Here is a 15,392-nt window from a genome sequence, read left to right as displayed (position 1 = left end):
GACTCAGGGTTAAATGATGATTTTACTGAGTACTGAAAATGATTTCTGAAAACCACTGATATATTGTTCTATACTGGTATTGTCGAGACGCTATGCACCTGGCAAGGACGGTGGTTAATCTCGTTTATCGAGGTCGCGGCTGTGGTGTAAAGACGGTGGTTAATTTCGCTTATATTGAGATGTGAGGTCTGTGGCAGAGTATTTCACTCGCATCTTTTCAGATCACAAGAATGTACCTGACACTATATCCGCGGATAGTGTGCCCAGCACTATATCCCTAGGGGGATCCCACTCATATTCGTGACCGAAAGGCGACATTCCCATGGGAATGTGTTGGGTTGGCAGGTGAACCGACAATGTGATATCACATCCAAATAGGACAGACATTCATCGTGTGCATATTCTATATGATTGCTTACTTTGCCGACTTGCATTGTTTGCCTAATTGTATAACATGCTTAATTACTTTTTGAATTACTTGATATACATGATTATACTTGCGCTTTACTTGTAATGCTATTACTTCTGTTTTATACTAGGATTGAGGAGGTTCAAAAGGCAGTGGCGATGGGATCGCATGGAGGTTAGGCTGGCGAAGGCTGTGGGACAGCAGTGGAAATGATAGATTAGAAATCTCCCAAGTTAGATAACCTGATTAAGGATTTTATTGAATTGTCTTATAACTTAAATCTTATGCTTGATGTGAAGTTTTAGGATTGCCTCTGGTGTCCTGGAATCTTATATCTTACATTACTAGGCAATATTACCAAACTGAGAACTTTTGGTTCTCATACCATATTTTGTTGTTATTTTTCAGATGCAGGTCGTAACCCACCTCGGTGAATTACGAGATGGTGACAGAACGGAGGATCTTTATCATCTTTTGGATTTCTTTTTGCATATTTTGTTTTAGTACTCTCACTTTTGTATCTTTACTTGCCTTAGAGGCTAACTTTAAGAGAGATATTGTATATGCTATTTTAACTTTCAGAACTCTATTATGTCTGTATATAACTAGTCGACTTAAACTCCGCGGGCTAAGGCTTGTATTTTATGACTATTATACTCATATATCTACATGTTCTTTGTTATCTTGTATCTATATCTTGTGCCTTTATGCTTGTAGCTTCGTGTGAACGTTTTGTGCTTTTGTAATTCTGTTTTAGAGCTGTAATTTTTTCATCGGGCTTTTCATATTATTATTATTCTTTTTGTATTATTATTACTCTTTTCTCTCTCTCTCTCTCTCTCTCTCTCTCTCTATATATATATATATATATATATATATATATATATATATATATAAGCCTTAGAAATGTCGTGACACTTAGTTATCCTTTGCTTTATGGCATGAGGTAAGGCTTACGGTAATTAGGGTGTAACATCTTCTCTCCCTCCTCTCTTTCTCTAACCCTCTCCTCTTCCCGCCGCACCGGCCCCTCCTACCATCACCTTCTCTCTCCCTCATTGAAACCAGTTTGCTCATCCTCTCCCTCATCATCATTCGTGACTCTCTCTCTCTCTCTCTCTCTCTCTCTCTCTCTCTCTCTCTCTCTCTCTTCGTGTGTTGCTGTTGCCGTCCAGCACTGCCACTACATCTCCTTCTCCTGAATTCTTCTTTCTCTGTTCGCTCCTCAAGTTCCATGGTCATTTTTTTTGTTTAAGTTAATTTAGGATTTAGTTATATGTTAATTTAGGATTTACGATTTGATTATTATATGCTAATTTAGGATATAGGATTAAGTAAATTTAGGATTTGGTTATATGTTAATTTAGGATTTAGGATTTGGTTATCGTTGCTAATTTAGGACTTAGGATGAAGTTAATTTAGGATTTAGGAATTAGTTATATGTTAATTTAGAATTTAGAATTTGGTTATCATATACTAATTTAGGGTTTATGAATAAGTTAATCTTGATATCAATAATTAAGATGCACTTTGAAGTAAATTTACATGAGCATAAATTGCTTCAAATTTAGCACTAGTATATATGCTTATTAGTGTTAATCATATATTCTCTTTGCAGACATGGTGACAAATAGCAGAGGTAGATCGAGTGGATCTCGTGGTCATGGTAAAAGGAGGATTTTCACCAAATTTCCAAGGACTGCTTAGTCATCGCCCTCTACCCCGACTATCCCGTCGACACCTGTGACATCACAGGCGGGTCCAGCGGACCAGTAGTTCATCATGGTCCTGAATCCAAACTACGTGCCTCCTTCTACTATCTCCTACAGATCCAGCGACAAAGCCCATAGTGGGCGATTCGTTTAATGTGTCCCAACAGGATGCCCCTCCCCCACCGCCCATCATACGGATGAGTATTTGGCCTGATGGCATGCAAGCATGAGTTATTACTCTTTTAATGTCCTTTATACGGATAAGGTTTATGTCATTTTATATGCTGTTAATATTAAGTTTTTTCATTGATAGGTTTGCACCGAACAACAATGCATGTGTACAAGAGATCTCCAAGATGATTAAGTCAATGTACAACCACCCATGGCCGAGCTACATGAAGATCCCTGCTGAGACCAGAGAGTAATGATTTCAGAAGTGGGTAATAAGAACCCAATGTTGTTGAATTAACTGTATTTGAACTATATTTTATTTTGACTAACTAATGTTATTGAATCACTTTGTGCATTTGAAATTTATATGGGATATGATCTCATGACCAGGAAGATCTACGACCACTGGACAGCTAAACAGCTTCAGCAGATGATGAGCGACGTTCATCAGGGGTGCGACCACCTAACGATTTGGATCCATCTATCTATCAAGAAGGAATTGGAGGCCCATTTTAGAACTGATGAGGGGTTCAAGTGTCTTTGTCTGACGAACGTCGCTAATAGGGCTTCACCGAGGTCGTCAAAGTATACAGATGCGTCGGCAACCTTCATGAAGACGAAGAGTAGGATGGTAAGTAGTTTGCAAATGTTTGTTAATTATTACTTAAATCAATTGTTTCTTGTTTTATTTTCTTGATTGATTTCAATATGTGTAGTCTAACTCGTTGGATCGTGAGGCGACCCTGGCGAAGACCTTCAAGTATACCGATACGTTGAAGGCCAACAATGGCAGATTTGCTTATGAGCAGTTTGTGGCTCGTTATGTGAGTTTCAATTAATTCTAAATTTGAAATTTATTCGTTTTAAAGTCAATTAACTATTATCCTAATCACAACTTATGTTACACAGGAGGACTACACGCAGAGAATGGAGGCTGCGACCCAGCAATCTCAGCTGCCTAGTGGGAACGACAACCCTGGCTCCACTACCTCAATGGTAGATACCCTGATTGAGTTTGGCGCGAGACCGCCTCTGAGTCTTACAAGAATTGCGTCTTCGGGTTGGGATCGTTCTTTGCCAGCGACCTCCATACCTCCACATTGGCAGCTTCATCTGCCTTTGCTTTTGTCACCAATCCTGCCGATTTGAGGAAGTTGTCAACTTGAGGGAGGAGGTGCAAAAGCTCACACAGGAGCTTCACCAACAAGCTCAGCAGTTTGAACAGAGATACAACGAGTTTCTTGCACGCATGGGAGTGAGATACCATAGCCATCAACTTGCAGATGACAGTTAAGCTAGAGCAGCTAGAGCGTTTGCGAGAGCAAAGGAGGTGTAAAACGAGCAGATGCATACTGGAGGCAGCGATGCTGTTGGTAGGGCACCGACATCAGCACCTACTCCACCGCCTCAGCAGGGGAAAGACGACGACGACGATTACCAAGATCTGTAGGATTTAGGGATTTAATTGACAATTTTATTATAATCAAACAATTGATATTTAATAAAATTATTAGTTGATTTCTGATAATTTTAAATTTCTGTTCTAATTATGTTAATAAGAATTTTAATTTGATTACTAATTGTGGCTTAATTGTGAGAAAAAAAAACTATCATAAAATTTACCGACGAACAAATTCGATAGTAATTGAGTGCCAAAACACATAATATGGTGCCAAAATTTCCGTTGGAATAATCCAACAATAATCAGCAACTTAGTCTCAACAAATTTATTAAAAAAATCGATAAAAAATTCGCTGATAAATAATTTTCAGTGCCGTTTATACTGTTGAATTCAATCCTACATACTCAATATTTTTCTTATAATAAAGACCAAATATTTACATAACATAAAAAAAAATAACAAGCACAATATATAGGAACTATATAATATTATTTCTTGTAGTTAAATTCCCTCAGTGCAGTCACCAAAAAAAAAAATTCCCTCAGTGCATATAGATAATTTCTTTTAAGCCAGCTGGATCTTTAATATATATGCGTGCACATTAAGAAAAATACAAAAAAAAGACATTACCGTAATAGTCCAATCCATATGCATTTTTTGTAAAAACAAAACAAAAATTAAAACTCTTTTTAATTTCATAAAACAACAGTAACACTAATTCAACCAAGTAAATTGGGTAAAATATATTTGTTTCACGAAAAGGAAAAAACTTTATGTATTTGTTTCGAGTCTAATATCAGAAACCCAAATCAAGATTAAATTATAAATAAGATAAATTTATAATTTTTTTAATAATTTAATCATAAATGATTCTGATATCATTTATTAAAAGTTTTAAGATTTTTTTAATTAAAAAATTATTCATGTTAAATTATTAAAAAAAAATACTTAAATGTTGAAACGTGTCTAAATTTTTAAACATAATTGAAAGAGTTTAATTTTTTAATTTTTTCAATCAAAGTCTTCTATATTTTTAATAGTGCTGAATTACAATTTTTCTGATGGAAATAGAGCTATGGAGACAGTTTTAATGTGTTGGAGACCAAAATTCTAAAGTCATTACTTATATTTGAGTGTGATACTCATTAAACCCTAATGTCCAAATAAGATGGTAATATTTTTAATTTTATTCTTATTTAATTCTAAATAAAAAATAATAATAACTTATTCTATTAGTATTTATAACAATAAATAAATCATCTATATAAATCATATAATATAAAATAATTAATGTAATTATGATCAATTATATGTATTACTCATAATAGATTAAAAATTATAATTTTCTAATAACTTGAACTTAATTTAATGATTAGTTCATTAGTTCGCTTAAGTAAGTGTGAGGGTTCGAATCACATTTTGTGCATATAATAACCTATTAACTAGTAACAAATTCTTAAATAGAATTCAGTACCACAACGAATAAAAACTAACTTAAACTTGACTAAGTTCAACTAACTTTTTAGTCTAATACTTATTATAATAATTCAGTCAATTAGTCAAAAATTATTAAAATATATTTAGAATATTCTAATAAAAATATGTCAGTCAAATAAAAACTGATCAACATACTAACGGGTTTCACTGAATTTGTTTATTTGATTAAACCAATCGTAAATCATACAATTGTTCTGTCAATATAAGAATATATATAATAATACACCTTACTTTATTTTGTATCAATAAAAAATACATACACCTTATTTTATTCAAGTCGTTTTACTAGCCGACTCTTTAGACCGAAAAACATTATACATGCCTTGATTTCGAATCAATTAAGTTGTAGCTGATCTTTGAGGGGAGAATAAAATTGATCCTTTGATCTTTCTTCTATCACAAATAATCCGTTAAAGTATCAATCAAAATCGCTATGAATATTTAACCTTTTAATTTCTGCATTCTCAACTGTATATGATATTTAATAATCATATATAATTATGTTTATAACCTACATTGTCAAAATTTACATAATATATTTCGAATAAATTTAAGTTTTTTAAATTTTAAATTTTTATTTTAAAAAATAAAATGTAATTTTTATTTTTAAATAATTTTTTTTATAACTTTTTTAGTTTTATTTATAAAATAAATAATAAAAAATTATACTTTATCTTTTAAAATAAAATTCAAAATTTATAGAATTCATTAGCTCTTCCACTTACGAACTATCGATATCAGTAAAAGGTTATGAGATACAAATTTGTCAACAATGTCATAAAATTCTAGTTTGGTATTGTATATCATCATTTTAAAACTCGCAACTTGCATATTAGATCGTAATATTATTTATAATAGCAACGACTTATATTCAAGTCAAAGTTATTAAAATATATTTAGAATATTCTTACAAAAATAAGCCAGCTAATAAATAGCTAGAAACCGCGATCAACATACTAATAGGTTTCACTGAATTTGTTTATTTATTTAAACCAATCATACATCATACGAATATTCATATATAGCTATATACTATGAAGCACAAATATTTCGTTAAGTTGTTATATTTACGTGTCGGATATATTTCAAATACGATATTCATCGACACTCGTTCAACACGTGTGTTTGTTGTGTCCAACTGTATCTTAATAAAAAATAAAAAATTCTTTTTTAGACACACTTAAACACACCTAAATACTATCACGTATCAGCGTGTCTAGTATTATTTTTAACACATATTCTTAAAATAAAGTTAGATATAGTATATTATTATTTATTAAAACAAAAAAATATTTTAAATACTTGATATAATTAAAATAAAATATTAAAAATAATTAAAAATTTTAATTTATATTTTAATATCAATAAAATATCAAAATATCATTACGATTTATTTAAAAAATACTTTATATTTTATATGTACGTGTGTCCCCGTATCATGTAAAATTTTAAAATTTGCGTGTCAACGTGTCCTATATCGTGTCGTATCCCGTGTCCGTGTTAGTGTTCGTGCATCATAAGCTATATATATACTTAGTTAAATAAGAATACTAGACTATAAATATAATAATACACATTTCTTTATTCAAATAATTCTTTTGACCTAAAACACTATAAATGCCGTGAATTTTAATCAACTAAGTTGTTGTGGACCTTCTTTTATCTTAGGGGAAAATAAAATTGATCAATTTCCATGGCAAACCATCTCGTAATAAAATGTTCATCAATCTCTATATTTGAATTGACCTTTAAATATATGGATATTTTAGAGACTAATGTACAAATGATTTTTAAGGGATATTTAATAATAAACCTTTTACTGAATATATACATTATTTAATCATAAATTTTATTTAATCATTACATAAAAACTGTTTACCGCTTTTTTTTTTTTTTCTCACTTATGTTCAAAATGTTTCTTTACGAAATTTATACGGTATCACTAAAAGGCAAACTATGTGCATACTTTAGAAATTATTTTTTATATAGATACCATGGTGTTTTTATAAAATATTGACATTTAAGATATTTTGCAGTATTGTAAATGTTTAGAAAAATGTGATACAATACATAAAATGAATATTGCTACATCTCCATAAAAAATTTAGAGCAGTTTTAAATACATGATGCAATTGGACAACACGCAAATGGCGTGTTGATTGCTTTTCAAAAATTCGTCACAATTTTATCAGCGATTTTTCACAAAAATTTACCACGTGGTGCGACAATAGCAATATACTTCTGCATGTTGACTGCTTTTTAAAGAATAGCAAAAAAATTGTCACAATTTTTTGAGATTCTCCGCAGTTATTTGCCACGTGGCGTGATAGCAGCGCACCACGCCCCCCTTGCGTATGACTATTTTTGAAGCTTACCTGCATATAGGAAACAAACATGCTCTGGGAACAGCCTCTGCAATAATGGCTTTCTCTCTTTAAAATGGGGTGATGGGAGTGACACTTCGGTGCTCATTTCAGCAATTGAGAGTAAGTTCATTATATAAGTTCTTTGAGAAAGATTGAAAGTGAAAGAGTAGCATAGTGAGAGTAGCGTAATGAGAGTGAGAGTAAGTAGTATGTTGAGTGTGAGAGTATTACGTGTAAAAAAATTATAGGCGTGTTTAGTAAAAATATTATGTGATTATTAGGGGTGACAAACGGGTATAAATTCGTTGGATTGATTCGCGTAATCTGTCAAAAAGATGAGTCGGACTGAAAAATTAGGACCGCCAAATAGTAAAAGTCCGCCTAATCCACACTGCTTAAACCGCAATGATGAGTTTGAAAAACTCCAAATTAATATTTGTGATGAGCAAACATTATTAAAATATTTATTTACAAAATTATTAATTTAACTTTAATTAATCATATGTTAATGAATAATTTTGTGATACAGATTTTTAAATGGGCCGAAAAATAAAATGCTACTAGCCCAAATTATAACCAATAATTAGCCTTGTTACATGTTTCCCATTTATGTCGCTGAATTGTTGTATTAAAGGGCCAAACTCAATGATGTTACTAAGCCCATATTTGATTTTGATGAAAGCTTCCTAAGCTTGATCTGAAACCAAACTTACCAGAAAAGCAAATGCTTTAAATGGGCCAGCAATTGTGATAACAAGCCCAATTAAAGGACTTGGAATGAGACCAAAAATGTTTGGTCCGAAATTAAAAGGGAATGAGGCACAATATTGTTTTATTCACTTAACCAAAGGAACCAATTTCTTTGATTATATGCTGCATGCTTCAACGGACATCAACTTTTATTCCTTGATGGAATTCAAATTTTATTAAATGAAGTTATTGCAGACCTTAGAACAATGAGAGAGAAATTGATTTGATGGGAATCATTATAATTAATGCTATACGTTATTCAAAGCAAAGGGAATAAAAGCTATCCATCATATGCTTCATTACATTTAATTATTTTTACTCTAACTTCACATTCTCTCTCATCTCTTCTTCTTCTTTCTTCGGTCATTAACCAGGAAGCCATGGAAGCTACTTGGAGCTACCAAAAGGAAGGAAAAGCAAGCCTAAAAACCATCGAGTTGATGGCACGAAAAAGAAAAAGAAAAGTATGCTGTGGCTGAGATTATCACCAAATGTGGTAAGATTTGGTGAGGTAATCTCGGATCCTTCATACTCAAAAAGAAGGAAGAAGATTCGTCCAGCAAGGTGAGATTCTTGAAGCATGGCTTGTCTTTGATTCTGCTCAACCAACACAGGAAGTAGCTAGAGTGGCGAAGTGATGGCTGAGGCAGAGATTGAAGCAGATGAAATCATCATCATCATGAAGCATCAAGGGCCAGAAATCCATCTTGGAGAGCAAGTCAAGGATGGAGAGTTCGGATTGATGAAGAGTGATGATCAAGAAAGGACTAAGGTAATTGCATGTTGGATTTTGCATTGTTATCTCTTCTCTCTCTATGTGGCCGAACCGGTTCTGTTTCTTGAAGGAGGAAGAAGTTGGTTTGGGTGTTGGTGACAAACCCCAAATTGACGGTTTATCTTGTATTAAATTTAGGGTATTTTGATAACCTTTTCTCACATTTAGCCTATGAATTAGCATGGTTTTGTTATCTCTCCCATATTTGTGCTTAAGTGTAAAAACATGCTTTTTAAGCCTTATTTTGATGAATTCTAGTTCCTCTTTGATTTCATAAGATGCCTTGATGTGTTTGCTAGTGATTCCAGGATTGAAATAGGCTAGGCATGGATCAAAGGAAGCAAGGAAGGAAGCATGCAAGTGGAGAGAAGCACAAAAAGCCAAAGAGTTGATCTCGGCCAAGCACGCGTACGCGCACAAGGCGCTCGCACGCACATCGCAGAATTAGCCAGGGACACGCACGCGTACCGTGCGCGCACGCGTCGTGGTCCGCACGTGATTCTTTTATTGCAACACGTGCCTGGCGATTTTGGAAGGTTTCAGCAACCAACTTTGGCGCCAAAATGCATATAAGAGCCAAGGATTGAAGGGGATTGACACACATTCACATCCATAGACTAATTTTAGATCCTTAGGTAGATATTTTGAGTTAGTTACATTTGTAGAGAGAGAAACTCCAACTTCTCTCTAGGATTCATCTTCATTTTCTCAATTCTCAACCATTCCTTGGTGAGATCCATTGCAACTCTCAATTTACTTTGTTCATGTTGTAGATCCTCTTCTCTAATCTCAATTAGTGTTTGTAATTGTTCAATTCTCATAGATCTTAGGTTTAACTTTGTTGTTTTGGATTCTATTAATTCATTGAAGATCTCATTTTCATTATTGTTCATTGTTGATTCTTGTTGATTTCTTGTGTTGAATTACTTTGATTCTAAATTTCCTCTCAATTTTACTATGTCTTTCATTCTCGCTCTCCAAGTGTTTGAGAAAATGCCAACTTTAGATATGGAGTAGTATCCCCTCACTTGGCCTAGTAGTTGAGTCATTGGAGACACTTGAATAATGGATGTCAATTGTTGATTAAGAATTGAGAATTGCTAATTGACTTGGAGTGCACTAAAGCTAGACTTCCCTAGGGTAAGACTAGGACTTGTGACTCAAGTTAGTTGCTTTTACTTGACTTCCCTCTATAATTAGGGGTTAACTAAGTAAAGCAACACTCCATTGTCATCACAATTGAAGGAAGCTATAGTGATGGAACTTCCAATGTTCAACCTTGGCCAAGGCTTTTAATATTGGTTGATTGTTGTTTTCTTTTATTAGCACTTTTATGCCACACTCTTCAAGCCACAAAAGACCACTTAACCAATAACATGCATCCTTGTAGCATTCCTAGGGAAGAACGACTCGTGACTAATACTCTCGGTTATAGATTGTAGAATTACTTTGATGATGGATTCTGCGTCGGTTTAGACTATACTACGATTGATTACTTGATAATTTCTATACCGGCAAAAATTCATTCGTCAGTTGGCTTCAAGTGTGGAGGCTTCCCTCTTCTTTAAAAAGAGAGAACAACCACTGTTTGGAGTAAGGAGGAAAACTTGAGAGTGCAAGGCACATAGTTCTCAGAGCTACCTGAGCTAACAGATTTCTCTTCTCCTTCAATGTTTTCTGTTTAATATTTTTCTGTTTAATTTTGTCATGTCTTGAGTCTCATGGAAAAAGGCAAACAGTGAGGTTTGTAAGAAAAAGCCATAGAGCGGAAAAAGGCAGAGAGTGCAAAATTAAAAGAAAAAGCCATAGGTGTCTTAGAGTTCCTTTGTACGTCTATGTTGTGTTTCATGATTCTGTGGGAATCTCCTTGTAAGTTGGGTTAGCACTTTACAATTTGTAATCTGGATGATTATAGTGAAATTCCATCATTGTTGTGATGGAGACTGGATGTAGGCTGCACTGCACTTAGCAGCTGAACTAGGATATATTTGGGTGTAATCTTCTACCTCTCTTCTTACTTCAATTCTGTTTTTACTGTTCAGATGAAAAATAAAAAATGTCTCGTGTCAAGTGACGAGACAAAATGAAAATGTCTCGTGACTAGGGATGAGCTAAAAACAGAAAAGTTTCCTCTAAGTCCAACAAGTGTTAACAAGCGAAAAGGGGGGCTAAGATTCAACCCCTCTTCTCTTAGCCACTGAAACCATCACGCAGGTTTTGGAGGGTTTTGGCGGGGCGGGCTTTTCTGCCGGGCTTAGTTTTTTTTAGTGAGAGGGTATTTTTGTAATTTTTTTGCCAAAATCTAACTTCTCCCAACCTAACTTACAAGAATATGAAGATAAAAATTGAGTATTTTGGATTATGTTTATGTTACTTTGAAAATAATATTTATAATTATGTTTCGGATTATGTTTATTTTGCTTTGGAAAGAATATTTATACTTATGTTTTGAATGAAAATTTAGTTTATAATTATGTTTATTAGATATTTTATAATTACAAAGACTTTAATGTTTGTGAATATAAAAAATATAATTTTTTTGCCTTTAAAAATTATAAATTTATTAATATGGTTGTGAAATTATATATATTATTTAGTAGTTAATAATAAAAAAAAAAGAAGAAGAGTTTTAGTGGGCTTAGCCCGCCAGTCCACAGTTAGGTGGAGCAGGCTTCTCCTTTCGCCACCCCTAGTAATTATACATAGTCGGCAGAACATATTATTAATTATTTAAAACATCCTAATTATATATTAATTTGATGCGATGTATTTGTTTAAAATTACTTTACTAATATTATTTTAGGTTGTAATGTTTTTATTTTTTAGTTATTATTTTTTTGTAATTTATTTTTTTGTTATAATATTATTTTAATTTAAATTGTAATTTTTAAAATTAATCAATAATATAAATATTAATAAAAAATTTCTTAGAATTTTTGTTATAATATTTTTTTCTTTTAATTTAAAATTATTAAAAATAAAAATTAATATAATTATTAATAAATATTTTTTTCTGATTCTCTGTAATAATATTTATGGTTTTTTGATCTAATATTATTTTATTTTAATAATTATTTATTAAAATTAATAAATAATATAAATATTAATAAAGAGTGGTCAAAAGATGAATGGTGGCTATTTTGAGACGGTGCCCTCTCTTCTAAAGGATAGCAACGAGACTTAGGAAGCTAAACAAGAGGAGTTGTTCTTTCCTCAAGGGTTGTACCTTTTCCTAATATACCAATTCCAATTTACATCAAGAGTCCAATTCACATCAACAAGTAACCTAAGGTTACAAAAAATTATTTCAAACATGTGGAGGGCCTAGTATGTTTTTTTTTTAAAAACAATAAGATCTTAGGAGTATTTTTATTTTGGATAGTATAATAGAAATAAGATAAAAAAAATATTGTTTAGAATCCATTATTATTTTTAGTAATTGTAACTAGGTTTCACATTTTAACTAAGGTCTATTTTTTTTCCACAACCTTGAGAGTAAGGTTGTCGTTAAGGAGAATTTAATGTAATGAGTAAAAATGAACCCAATGGTCCAATTAGAGAATTTTTATTAGGAGTAGAATTTACTATAAATGGAGTAGTTGTGATTAACCAACTTGGGTTGGTTGAGTAGTCAACTTACTCGTTTGTTTAAACAAGTGTTGGGAGTTTAAATTCTGCCTTGTACATATAACAACTCATTAACCAGTGACAAATTCTTAAATGAAGTTCAAATCTACAATGAATTAGTCTTAAACCTGTTGGATTGGGGGATACCATAGACAAAACAAAAAAGAATAGTTGTGATCGAATCAAGTAGCATGAAATTAATATTGAAATATTTTCTTTTTTAGAATTTCACCAATAAAATTATTCTCTCCTTCATGAGTCTTCCCTAATTTTTCTCTATCTGATTAATTCCTTCCTTATTCAATTTTTTTCTCTTACATTTAATGTAATGAGTACAAATATGTCAAATAGTCCAATTACTTGTCATTAGGAGTAAAATAGATTATAAATAGAGTAGTCATGATAGAATCAAAGAACATGAAATTAATATTAAAATATTTTATTTTTGAAATTCCATCAATGAAATTATTTCCTCCCTTGTGATTCTTCGTAATTTTTCTCTTTTTGATTAATACTTTCCTTATTCAATTTCTTTCCCCTTATATTGGTGCTCTTATTGGGCACCATTCTCTATTTTCATGGTGGTTTAGTGATTTTACTTCTATTGGAACAAATTAGAAGTGTAGTTGAGTATTTTATAATTTTTTTGTCTTATGCTCAAAGAGTGAATTTAAATGATATGGAGAAATTTTTTAATAAATTGGAAAATCCATAGAAAAATCATCTTCGATGATTCTAAAATTTTTTGGGATGCATTTTATTTAACAAAATTTTATGGAGAAAGATGAAAAAATCCATTATAAAAAATGTCGATGCCAACAATAACGTTCCAACAACAGATTCAGATTCACAATGATTCATTAACAAAATTACAGGATGCATCAACGATTCCAGGTCTAGAATTTCAAATTCACATTCAAACAAAAATCATCAACGGAGCTATATTATTCCAAATTCAGTAACTAAGGTCAATCAAATCGCAATCACAACTTCAAATTTCTACAACAGAAGAAGAACATTCTAATTCAATATTAACAATCTTTGAATTTAGCCACAACTCACAGACTTCGATCTCATCACTTCTAATGGAATAAATTGAAAATGTAGTTGATTATTTTATAGCTTTTTTGTCTTATATTCAAAGAGTAAATTTAAATGATGCTGAAACCTCAAAAAAAAATTTAATGGATTAAAAAATTACACCATATAAAAATTATCTATGATGATCCTAAAATTCTTTGAGATATATATTTTATTTAATAAAATTTTATGAAAAAAGATAAAAAAATATTCATTATAAAAAATAATCTTAAATCTAACAATAATTTGTAAGTTCATATTGTGGCTGTCACCAAATCTGAGGGATAACATTAGTAGTAATGGATTAACAAGCTATTATTTGTCACTCAAGTTGGGTCAAACACGAATTATAGGACCTGTAGTCCTAATAAATCTAATAGATTGACTAGTATAGTTTTTAGATTAATCTCCTTAAATCTGGACCAGTTTTACTAAGTCTATGAGAGAATAATCCAGTTAGTTTTGGACCATAATTTTAATTTTTTGGGCCATAGTATAATATAGACAATATCCTTTGTTTATTTTGTACCCGATGTTAATGCACAAGTACATGCTTAATTGTATATGTTTAATCGTTTAATTTCAAAAATACTAAAATATTATGAACAATATTTGCGTAGTATATATATATATATATATGTGTCGATTTAGTTTGAGGATATTCAATTTTTAACAACCCTGTTACTAAAAAATCAATTCTTTTTTATAATTTTTACTAAAAGAATACTTTAATCTTTTAAAGTTAACTGAAACGGTTCCTTAGACTTTTTGAAACTGACAAAAAATATTTTAGCCTATTTAATTAAAAATATATAATTTATAATAGAATTAAATAATCTTAGCCTATCATCATCTCTGCTTTTTTTTCTTTCTTGTTTTTCTACCTCTTTTTTATGGTCTAATTTAACAATACCCAATCTGACTCTAAGGTGCATAAAACTCTCTGATGGTATAACTTTTGTTAGGATGTCTGCTACTTGAACTGTTCCTGGAATATAGCTTACTTTGACAGAGTTGTTATTCACATGATCCCTCACAAAGTATAAATTTATCTCAAAATATTTTGATTTGGAGTGAAGAATTGAATTGATTGCTAGTAGAACTGCACTTAAGTTATCACAGTATATTAGTGGTGTTTCATTCGGTGAGAACTGCAGCTCAATCATTAAGTTCTTTATCCACAGCAATTCTGCTACCAGATCAGCCATACTCCTATATTTTGCTTCAGTACTAGACCTTGCAACTACTGTTTGCTTTCTTGAAGCCCAAAAGACTAAGTTTGAGTCAAGAAACACACAATATCCACTTGTGGATTTTCTGTCATTAGGGTCTCCAACCTAGTTTGAGTCACTATAGGCTGTTACTTGCAACGATCAGTCCTTGTGTAAATATAGTCCATAATTCCTTGTTCCACTGAGGTACCTTAGTATTCGTTTCACCATTTACCAGTGTGTGTCTAGAGAAGCCTGAACAAACTGAGCCATTTTATTGACACAATAGGAGATTTCTGGTCTAGTTATTGTCAGGTATTACAAGCTTCCAATAACTGACCTGTAAAGTTGAAGATCACTAAAGCTTGAGCCCCCAAAAGCTGACAGCTTCA

This window comes from Arachis hypogaea, chromosome 8, assembly GCF_003086295.3.
Source record: "Arachis hypogaea cultivar Tifrunner chromosome 8, arahy.Tifrunner.gnm2.J5K5, whole genome shotgun sequence".
In the NCBI taxonomy this organism is placed as follows: Eukaryota; Viridiplantae; Streptophyta; class Magnoliopsida; order Fabales; family Fabaceae; genus Arachis; species Arachis hypogaea.
This window is presented reverse-complemented; position numbering follows the sequence as displayed.